At 29.5% G+C, this 12,242-nt stretch overlaps 1 long non-coding RNA gene and 1 other non-coding gene across 3 annotated transcripts; one reads left to right on the forward strand and one right to left on the reverse strand.

The window, feature by feature from the left end:
* Positions 1–2,004: 2,004 nt before the first annotated feature.
* Positions 2,005–5,121, reverse strand: LOC145585294 (uncharacterized). Of its 2 annotated transcripts, XR_014100626.1 has the most exons (5): positions 4,932–5,121; positions 4,256–4,397; positions 3,951–4,153; positions 3,304–3,363; positions 2,005–2,216 (listed from the first exon to the last, which is right to left on the reverse strand). It is a non-coding gene; the product is annotated as an uncharacterized LOC145585294 (long non-coding RNA). The 2 variants fall into 2 exon arrangements; XR_014100625.1 differs by having other exon boundaries at positions 3,951–4,397.
* Positions 5,122–5,521: 400 nt separating this feature from the next.
* TRNAK-CUU (transfer RNA lysine (anticodon CUU)) lies at positions 5,522–5,594 on the forward strand. Its single transcript has one exon. It is a non-coding gene; the product is annotated as a tRNA-Lys (tRNA).
* Positions 5,595–12,242: the final 6,648 nt, after the last annotated feature.

Here is a 12,242-nt window from a genome sequence, read left to right on the forward strand (position 1 = left end):
TTTGTTTTTATCTACGGGAGATGGGAAATGATTTAGTCTATTTCACTTATATAATTATGTGGTGTATAATTCATTTATTTTTTCAATTAAAATTTTAACATTATAAAAAAATAAAAGGGAATAAAATAAATCAAATACCAAAGACATAATTAATTTGTTAGTGAAATAGAGCCCTTTATTACTAAATTGAAAATTATGTTAGTTTTTTTTTTCCCTACGAGATTAATAATGTTTTTTTCAAAAAATTAATAAGTTGATTTATAAACGTGCATCGCACGGGCACTAAGCTAGTTTCCCAAATGATACTATTCGCCTAAAGTTTCTTTATTTAATATTTACAAATAGATTAATTTTCAATTATTCAATATTACTTGATCAATCATCTTTATTTCTCCTACCTATAATCTCTATGCATTTTTAAAGGTTAGTTACAAGTGTTCTTCCCCTTATATTAATTTCGTATTTTAAGTCAATTTTTACATTTTAATTTCTCTAAACTTTTCCATTCCTTTATGTGTTTTTTAAGTTCTAAATGATAATGGGGTTGATGGATGAGTCGATTTTCGTTTTTATGTAATAATCTATTCAAAATATTAGTTTTGTAATTTTTGTGATAGTTTTCACGATTTTATCAAATAATTTTTTTTGACATACATTACCAAATAATTACAGAGAAACATTTGTAAAAAGAAAAAAAATACAGAGAAACATGCTTTTAATTTCATGAAATCTATCACAAAATGGCAAAATTAATACTTTGTAAATTAATTTTGATGAATTTATTGATTTATTTTTTTGTTTAAATTATGTTGTAATTACGTAATGCAATTTGTGATGATATGTACACCTATTTGCAAATAATAATTTATTTTACTGTGGTAGATTTCATGAAATTAAGTATATGTTATTTTATTATTATTTTTTTTTTATGAAATTAAATGTAAGTTTTGTCTATATATATAAAAAAAAAGAACATTTTACCAACAAATTTAACCCGTACATCGTACAGGATAAATACTGTAGTTTTTTTTTTCAAAAAAAAACCCTCTAAGGGAAATTAAACTAGATTAATAAATCATTAGAAGCAATACCATTTACACCAAAAAAAAAAAAGCATAATTCCACACTTGTTAACCAACATTTTCAATAACACAAACAAAGCAAGAGTAAAATATCTTCAACAATTAAATGGAAAGAACTTGATCCTTGTAAACTTTCCTGCAAGACCTTAATCACTCTCCATCTCCACCATGATCCTACCAAAGCCCTCGCCCAAAGCCATCTTAGCTTCATGCCCCATCTTTTGTCTTCTTTTGTCCACAGCAGCGCACCACTCCCACTGTCCTTAATAACAACGTACACCACCCTCGTACGATAAAACTTATGCCCAAAAGATGGAAATTGCGTTTAACATTTTTAAATATGCATGTAACACTACTACAAAATGCGTGTTTTTTGGACGCTTTTTAGGCCTTTTTTCGACACTAAAAAGCGTCGAAAAATTATTTCTCGACGCTGTAAAAAAGCGTCGAAAATCCGTGAGTCGAAAATTTTTCAGGGACACAAAAAAGCGTCGAGATTCTCGACGCTTTTTAGTGTCCAAACTAATATACGAAGCGTCGAAAATTATGTATTTCGCGCATTATCCCAAATGTATGTAGTTTTTTAGCGACGCTTTTTCCTGTCCACATAATCAAATTTAGCGACGGTTTTTGTTCTCTTGCGTTTATTCATGTCAGCCTATGGTATGGCGGGAAAGTCTTTGAAATTTGAAAATGTGCAATTATGTAGACATTAAAAAGCGTCTAGATTTATTTTTTAAGCTTTTTTTTTTCTTTTATCAAATTATTATCATCATACATACATTATAATTATTTAAATTTATCATAAATTAAATTAATAACATTAAAATAAAAATAAACAAATATTCTATATAACTAGATTAAAAAAAATAATTAATCAACAATAAAAAAGAGTACGTAGTTAATTACCAAATTTAGAAAAGAAAACATCAACACAGTACAATCATTAAAAAAAAAAAAAAAAAAAAAGGTCGCATATTATAGTATGTAGCTTGTCCCTAAATAAATACATCACTAATATAAGACTAAAAACCAAAATAGATAGATGATGGCCACATTGATCGATATAGTCGCTTGTTGATGCTCAAGTGTCCCGGCCTATTCTTTTGTTGCACCTACATTGCCTTTTCCAATCTTCAAAAAAAAAAAAAAAATACAAAGTATAAATTAGTAAATTACACAATATAGGTTCAAGATTCAACATGTTGTATTTAAACATAGAATTGTGAGTTAAACATAAAAATATAAATGAACAAAAAAAGCCAAAAGGTCTTTCATCAAGAGTTCTTAGTGGACGTCTACTGTCTACTGTCTCACTGTTATTTCATCAAAAGGTCTCACTGTTAATGAACAAAAAAACCAATGCTTGTCTACTGTCTCACTGTTATTTCTACCTTAAGTTTAAGCTGCATGGTCAGTGCCCTGGTAGCATTAGTATGGAGTTTCACACACACAAGCTCCGACTTTCACACACACACACACACACACACACACACACACACACACACACACACACAAGCTTTGAATTTCACACACACACACAAGCATTTTAGAATTGAAGTTGTGATTTCAAGTCTGATTTCCAGTACTGAACTTCAGATCTGAATTTCAGTTCTGATTTCAGTTCTGGAATTCATTTCTGATGTTCAGAGCTGAAATCAAAACTGAAATCCAGAACTGAATTCAGATTTGAATTTCAGTTCTGATTTCAGTTCTAGAATTCATTTCTGATGTTCAGAGCTGAAATCAAAACTGAAATCCAGAACTGATTTCAGATTTGATTTTTAGTTCTGATTTCAGTTATAGAATTAGCATGTACTGAATCAAAAAAGAAAGCATGCTATACATATCATATGTGTGTCTCAAAATCTGATCTCATGATGCAGTAAGGAAAAATAAAAAAAATTAAAAAAAAAAAAAACCAAACAAACATGACATTAGCACATAATACATATCATAGAGACTCAATTCAAATATCAATTAGCATGTACCTCGACATAGCAAGCATAATTTACTTGAAAAATTAATTATGCAGCTCAATACAGAATAACTCTATTAAAATCCCACCCAAACAGCAAGAATAAAACCAATTCGAACAAAACAGAGAAACAAACCAGTCCGAAAGAAACAGCCCAGTTTAATAGCAAATAAACTCCAAAAATAATGAAATTTTACAGTAAGAAAGTAGATTGAAAAACACCCAAATTCAAAAAAAAATCACCTAAAAAGCTTCTCTAACAAAGGAGAACGAGCCAAATGAAGTCAGCACTCACAATAGCTCCTACAAAAATCAATGCGAATTGTGATGGAATTGTGAGACGAAAAACAATGCAATCATGCTCATTCAAAAAATGAAACAAAAGCCTAATTTTCTGAATTAAATTAAACCAAAAGCATAAAATGAAACATAACAGAAACCCTAAAATCTTAATTACTCATGAAGCTAACCCATATCTAAACATAATATGTGAGATTATTGAAAAATAAAACATTAAATTAAACCAAGATCTATTAATTGATTCAAAGAGAAAGCATGCACCTTAATATTATTGATCGGCAGTAAGAGGGACGACATAGATTACAATTTTGGGTCAAGTTCTATAAATTGATTCAAAGAGAGATAAAGATATGAATTTTACTTAGAAGCATGCATCTCACCTTTTTAATTGATCTACTCTTTGAGAAAGGCAGAGATGCAGTTCAGTATTCTGATTTGAAATTGATAATTTAACTCTCTCTAACAAAAAATTGTCAACAAAGTACCAAAAAAAAAAAGAAATTCACCAAGATAAAACAAGTATATCAAATTTTTAAAAAATAAAACCTTTGTGTACTCCAAAATTTTTAACAAGGTTCAACAATAGTTACCTGATTAGTGATTAGTATGGGGTTATTGGGTTATAAATTTATTCATTGACGCCTTACGCACAGCGTCAACCCAAAAGCGTCGAAAAAGCAAGGGAATTGTAGTAGTGACACACAAACAAGATAGGATATGAACACATCCATGAAGATAGTTGGGGCAGCATCTCAGTTAACAAAGGAAGGCAGTAGCGAGTTTGCAACAACACCTCAATGCGTGCAGCAGCAGCATCAAACAATAACAGCAGCAACATCAAACAAGACCAAAAACAGAACAACAATTAATAATAAAAGCAACAGCATATAGGTACCTGCAACACCCAACCTGTTGCCAAGCAACTAGCCATGACGCTGCCAATATGGCTGCTATATTATGTCAGCAAGACAAGAGCATCAGGGACATCAAGTGAAGAAAACTCCTTCAAAACCTCTTAATCACAGTCCCTAGTACGCCTTTAAAAAAAGAATGGAGAAAGCAAACCAAAAGAACTTTAACACTATATTTGATGCATAGATGTAGAGGAGGAATTAATTATTAAATTGTAAAATCATATTAAAACCAACAAAATTACAAGTAACATTTGCTAGGTAAAAGCAACAACCAAAGATGAATTGAATTTGATTAAAACTAACTAAAAAAATCTATCAAACATCTAATTAAAAGGAACAAGAAACTGTCTTTCCGGTTTGGTTCTCTTTGCTTCATTACTCTCTACTTCTCAAAATCACAACTTTTCTTTAGAAATTTACTTCAAAATCTCCAATTCAATCGATTTTATATAACCGTCTTTTAAATTCGCACATGAAATCTACAATTTAATCGATTGAATATAAACTTCTTTCAAATCGCAAGCATATATATTAAAAAATTAAACAACATCAGATCATAATTTTGTGATAATATTGAAAAAAAAAAGTTGCTAAAAACAATTTAATAGACTTCAATCAAAAGAGAAATTCAAATTCGTTCTAAAACGAAAGATGTACCTTATAATCAACGGCGGCATAAAGAGTGAATAAATCGATCAAAGTTCAAAGTGAGTAGAGAAATTTCACCAAGCATAAATTGGGGAATTGCAAGAAGATCTAGATTTAGATCGCACGAATTCATGAATCTCGTGAAGGAGGGAGGAATAATTAGGGTTGAGAACTGAGTAGTCAATTTTTTCTTTTCTTTTTTTTTGGGTTTATTTTCCCCTTAAAATTGAAATGTGGGCTGAGTTGTGAGGTACTAACAATTCACGTGCGTGACATGCGCTTGTCTTCGACGCTTTTCAGCAACTAAAATTGCTTTCGTCACCTAAAAGCGTCGAAAAAACGCGGATACTAAATTTACCCACCGACACCCCTTACCCAGCGTCGAGGCAACAACGTCGAAAAAACACTCATTTTGTAGTAGTGTAAATGCAATCATATATAGTTGAACGCTAAGGATTTGGGTTTTCGAACCCTCATCCTCCAAAGGTAATCTACAAAACATTGATAACGGATTTCTGGTTTAGAAGATGTAAAATCTACTTTCGTAATAATACAATAGATAAATATAAATTTAAAATACATGTTATTTTAACTAGCCAGCCCGTCTAGCTCAGTTGGTAGAGCGCAAGGCTCTTAACCTTGTGGTCGTGGGTTCGAGCCCCACGGTGGGCGTTGTTCTTTTTTTTTTTTTTTTTTTTTTATATTATATTATTATTATTATTATTTATTGTTTGGTCGATGTTCTTTATTTTCTGGTATTATAAACTATATTACTACGGAGTATTTCTTTTGGCATGTGTTTTAGTTAATTGGTGGGGCCCACCCCTGACCCCTAAAAAAAAATGTGTTTTTTAGTTAATTTAAATTAGTATTTTAATTAATTTAAAATAATGTTTTAACTTATTTCAAATGATGGTTAGGGCCTAGGGAAATAATTCTAATTCTGTAAAACCAGATAACAACAGAATAGTAAGTAGCTTAATAGAAAAGCTCTTGATAAAGTGATCAGCCTAACAGTTGCCTTGATAGCTAGAGACCAATTATTTACTTTGTGCAAACATTAAATGGCAAGATCAACGTAAAATACAAAAAGGTAAAACACTAAAAAATAACTTATTCACATTATATGTTATTGTAATTATCTCTTAGATTATATATACACACTCTCATAAATCTTATATAGTTGAGTTTATGATACTAAACCGCGTAATGCATCACACTTTTCTACTCTACATTTATATGCACTTAATGCGTATTTTAAATATATATTAACCAATCATTTGAAATGAGTATATAAAATCAAGATCATTTTTAGCACTACCCCCTGCCTCCCCCCTTAACTTAACTTATTCTTTGTACAATAGAGATAATTAAATGAAAACAGATCATTTGAACCCATTTCTAAATAGACATATCACGCACTTTATTTGTCTAATTCAACACAAAACAGTCCATTTTCATCTTCAAATGAATACTTCATATAATACTAATCCAAAGAAACTATTGAAGCTAAGGATTTTTTTTTTTTTTTTTGTTCCATCCGGTTTACCCTTTGGACTAATTCGGTCCAATCTCTTCCTGATTGTTATTGTGAGGGATTGAATACGTGATTCTCCCTACCAAATGTAACTCAAATCACCACTACATAAACAGCCAAATAACCAATTATTTTGAAGCTTATTAAGGATTATGTGCTTAGTTATGCAATTGTAAATTTGTAACATGCATGACCGAAAATAAAAATTATCGTGAATGTTCGGGAATAGGATTATGATGCAAAGCAATGTGGGACAGGTCAAAACAGCAGTTGAAGTTATCGTTAAAATGACTTTTTTGTACGCCCTGGAGTAAAAGGACATGCCTTTAATTGCTACTTACATGTGCATTAGAATCCCACTTACTTGGTGTGATGATTAACCTCTTATGTAAAAAACGTGTGCCCCAAATGCTAATTTGTCAGAGCCCATCATATCCATCTTCTACTTCAATTCCACCTTTTTAACCCCATTCCCTTGCGTTCTTTTTATCTCTTTCTCTTTGCATTGGAGTATTCATCATCACAGCTCATATTGTCATGTATACGATTTGTTTTGTTTTCTCTTTTAGGTAATCAAAAGAGGATCCAACAAATTGTATGTTATTCACGAGAGGAATTCCTAGGGTGTGTTTTGATATGTTTATAGTCCGTGGTCTTGTCGGTTTAATCTATACTATTTACTTATAATGTTTGGTAGCAGAGAGAAGATATGTCTTTATGACTTATTCCATTTAAGCCCTTTAAACCCTAACAAATGACTCTCTTTAGATAGAGTGTCGTAAAGTAAAGTACAAGATATTATCATATAATGTGCGAGATTCTAAGTATAAGTATCTTATACTTCCTCTGTCTCATAATATAGTTCCCGTTTTCCTATTTTGGAGATCCAAAATGTTGTTCAGTTTCTATTTTTGGATAATTAGTAAAGTCCATTATACCCTCACTTTTTTAACTTTATTTATTGTATTCCTAATTTACCGTTAAATTTTACACATGTTTTGTACTTTTTTCCACTTTCTCTTTCTAACTTTTGTCTATGATTGTAATTTTCACTTTTATTAATGTACTTCATCCACTTTCTCCTCCTATTCTTAAATACCGTGAAAAAACTCAAACAAGAACTATATTATAGTTTGGAGGGAGTAGTATTTTTTTGATATTATCTTCTTATTTACATATATTTGACACCTAATAATTAACAAAGTTTCGGTGTCAACAGCCTCAAAGCGACCTTGTTGCATGGTACAAAACTAATTAATTCTCATAAATCATACTCCGTAATAACTTCTAAAATTGTTTTCAGTACAATTACAATCTTTATAAATTCAGTACATTAACACGAATATTCTTCCTTTAAAACAAGAATGATGACTTGCTAGTAGAGAAAAGAGAATCGCTCATTCTATTCTTTAGTAAGTACGTGATCCTGGTTAATTAAATGGCATCTAATAATGCCTACAGATTCAACAAATAATATAGAGTACCGTACACACTAATAATGAGCCTACAAAACCTCCCTACTTGCTAAAGCCTAAAAGACAACCATTTAACTAGGCACTTGGAATTTTATTTTACTTATATTACTTCTATTTGCAAATATTAAACGAAGTAATTATAATACCATCAACTAAATTATACAACTCCGTACATGTACTTTTTTTTTTTAAGTTTGGTAAGGAGAAACAGGTTCTCTCGGCCCGAATTAGCGGGTTAGGTACTTTGGGAGTGGGGGAGAAGGGTAAGGGAATCCCCACCCTAAAGTGCCTTTAGTGGGATTTGATCCAATGATTCCACAATCTTGAGACTCAAGGTTGTGTAATGGAAACCTTAATACTTCCTCTATTCTTTTTCATTTGACGATCTATTTCTTTAATCACATTTGTTAATGCAAAACTTTAACGATCAATAACTTTAATTCTTCATAATTAAAAAATACAGTATAAAAGTTATATATTATGATAGGGTAAAAGTCATCCAAAATTCACTAAAAGAGTAAAAGTTACCCGAACACTCCTCGATGTACATTAAATTATTGTAAACTGGTTGTATACAAAAGTTTTGGTGTTAATAATACATTATTAAAACAATATAGATAAAAAAAGAAATAATTATTTGTAAATAGTGTAAAAAATCAAATTGTGGAGATAGGTTATTCTAGAACCGAAAGAAGTATTATTACTATCATTGACTCATTGTCTATTACTAATATCACGCAACCAAGCAAATTGATCATTACTTAGATAGTTAGATGTATATGTGCATCTCTAACGTATTCAAAAATCAAAATGGCTTACAATAAATTATAAAAATCATATAAAAAAAAAAAAAAAAAAAATCTAGTCAAAAGAAGCAATTCATGTAGGAAGCAATTGTTAAGCAATAATGCATGTCAACCAAATTAATTACTGGAAGATCGCTTGAATCAGTGCATGATACAGCATATGTGTAGGCAGGCTGGCAATGCAATGCTGTATGTAAAATACTACTCGTAGCAATTATGATGATGACCAAGTTAGTTCATGATGTAGAGTGAATGAATAGAATTCCTTCATCCCTTCTTTGCTTCAGAGCAACACCATCTCTTTCTCATCCTCCCCACCACCCCAATATAAAGCCTTTCTTTACGGGAGAGTCAACACATACCTAACTTATAATACTGTTCATCTGTGTAAACAATCCCGCTTGCAAAGTCTTATACTTGACGGTCTCACAATCTCACAATAATCCGAATAAAAAATTATGGTAAAATTGGTAGAAAAAATTTATAACGCGCAATAGTAACAAAATTACTGGGTAATCTTTACTCGCACAAGAATAATATTATTCGTATACTCATTTGGTTAAAACTTTACTAATAGTTTGGTTTCTATACTTATATTGTTTGAACCGATTTGTAACACAATACTTGTAGAATATATAATCTCGATTTAATTTTTTTTTTTTTCATTTTTTTTTAAGAAACATCTCAAGATATTTACGCTTATTATGATTTATTATAAGAATGTTTTTCTTTTAATTTAGTGATTAATGATCATTTTTCATTTGTAATACTTTGTACCTAAATCAATGTGAAACTGTCTCGGTCTACTTTAAGAAGTTGTGAATGAATATTGCCTTTTGGTTATGAGTTCTGGCAGTATTGCAGAAACCACAATGCCCAAAGTGCTCTAAAATTTGAATTAGGTGCATTAACTAATTTCAATTAGGTTTATAAGGTAGATCGTCAGCATGTTCATCGTGCTCATTAAATTGTTGGAGAAGCGGCGGTTAATTTTATTTGCTTTAGTATTAATTTGTAGTCTGTTTTTCCTTAGTAGCATATACTTCAGTCCCGTTCACTTTGCCTTATTTTTGCTGAACTGAAATTATTTTTACGGAACTGAAATTATTTTTGCTGAACTTAAATTAATTTTAATGAACTGAAATTATTTTTGCTAAACTGAAATTATTTTTACTGATTTTCAATTATATTTCTTCTTTAAGGTTACTGATTTTTACTGAACTGTAATTATTTTTACTGAACGAACTTTTTTTTTTTTTTGAAGACTTATTGAACTGAACTTTTTTTTATTGAACTGAAATTATTTTTACTGAATATTATTTTTTTAAGGTGAAGTAAACAGGGCCTTCGTAGAATTAATTATAGAGATTAGAGAGTTTCCTTGAGAGTTATTTGACTTATTTCTTCTACATATTTAGAAATTATAATTAAATGGTTTGGACTTTGGACTTATTACCATTTCTACCACCACACATTAATTATGGAATTAAGAGTTTGTTAGACTTGTTTTGTGTCTACATCTTTCGTGATTAAGAAATAAAATTCAATTAACTAATTGTCTAATTGGGTGATTATTCAATTAAACGTAATTAAGATTTGATTGAAAAAGTCTAATTCCTTATTGTCTCTCTCGCACGTGACACGCATCCACTAATCAACTAAGACAGCTACTTATAATGGTGTGTCAGAAACATATGCAAAAATTCTTATGAAAGTTCTGCAATTGGACAACAACACAAATGTCGCAAAAGCCAACTAACATTGTCATTAAATTAATTAACTACGTATGTTTAATCTAATTATAATCCAAATCTGAAGAGAGTCATTTCATAAGATACTTGCCTAAGATGATTCTTGACTATTTATAGGATTGTCTTTGTTTTTAACTTTTTGTAAAAAATAAAAAATACGAGTCAATAATTTTTTATATACTAAAAGACACACCAGCAATGACACGTGTCATCTCCTGGTGTGTTTTTAGTATTTTTTTTTATTTTTTTTTTTTTTTTTTTTTGGAAAAAATCAATTTGAGAAACAAATTAAATCTTTCTACATATAAGTAATAACTACATACAAAGTATAATAGAAGATTTGATACAACTTTTTTATTGAGGAAAAAGATTGATACAAGTTTCCAAAAAAAAAAACATATTGACAATTATAACTTAAGCAAAAAAATAAAAATAATATTCTTGACACAATTTCTGACATATGAACTTTTTTTTTTTTAGGAAAGACATATTATTATTATTATTATTATTATTATTATTATTATTATTATTATTGGTGGAAGGAAAGAAATATTATATACTACTCGTCTACATACATTTATTACAACAAGATTATATATTATTTCTCGATTTTTTTGAAAAAAAAATTACATAATAGAGCTACAAGTTTAAATAATGAAATGCAAATATCAAATCAACAAATAATACTTTTGTCATTTCCTTGAATAATTTATGATTAGAATTTCAATCAATTAATACTCTATAAATACATCAATAAAATTTGCCATGAACAATACATGTTAATTATTTTTAGTGTGATTTTTTCCCATCAATTTTGTTGTTCTTTAGCATTCAATTGATATGAATTGGATATAACATACGAAAGTCAAAAAAATTTAATATAGTGTTAATTTTAGAAACAGTTACTGAAAATTACCGTGCATGGCACGGGACCTAATCTAGTAATTATATATTCCTGAGTCTAATTAAGGAGTGATTGAAACGAACCTAAAAGTATATTAGTATATGGCATTAGTTATTTCTTGGAAAATTTTCGTTAGGAAACCTAGTATTGTTTGTACTTAGGGCCTATTCTGATTTACTTAACTGAATTGAACTGATTGGAGCTGAATTGAACTAAAATGAACTGAATATTTTATGAGAGAAGAAAATTAAGAACTGAACTGAAATGAATTGATTGGAGCTAAACTGAACTGAATTGAACTGAAATTAAGGTGAAGAGAATAGGTCCTTATTCTCTTTATTTTAATATTTGATATTTACGACTTATTTGGTAATGAGTTTTTTGAAGAGTTTTTAGCGTACTGATACCTATTTGATGTTCAGCCATATGAAAAAGTTAATTCATGTACTTGGTAAACAACTTATTAAAAGAGCTTTTTAGACTTTTTAATTACTATTAAAAATTTAGCGTTTTAGGTATTACATACATTGAAACAACTAACAATTTTTTGTTACTTAACAAATTTTTTTATATAATCAACTACTTATAGCAAGCTAAGAGTAAGAGATAACTTGGGTGATAAGAGCTTCCCTCCCGATCTTAAAGGATCTTGGGATCGATTCTTATCACCTATAAAAATAAAAATAAAAAATAAAAAAATTTACAAAGTATTTACAAACAAGTTAGTCAAAACAGTTAATGCAACCAACTAGTCAAATCTTTCTATATGTTTGATTACATATTATAAATAAAAGTGAAATTCTTAAATAGTGCCAATAATCAAAAGTTTGAGGTATTGTTTATATAT

The sequence above is a fragment of the Chenopodium album genome, chromosome 16 (genome assembly GCF_948465745.1).
Source record: "Chenopodium album chromosome 16, dcCheAlbu1.1, whole genome shotgun sequence".
Classification (NCBI taxonomy): Eukaryota; Viridiplantae; Streptophyta; class Magnoliopsida; order Caryophyllales; family Amaranthaceae; genus Chenopodium; species Chenopodium album.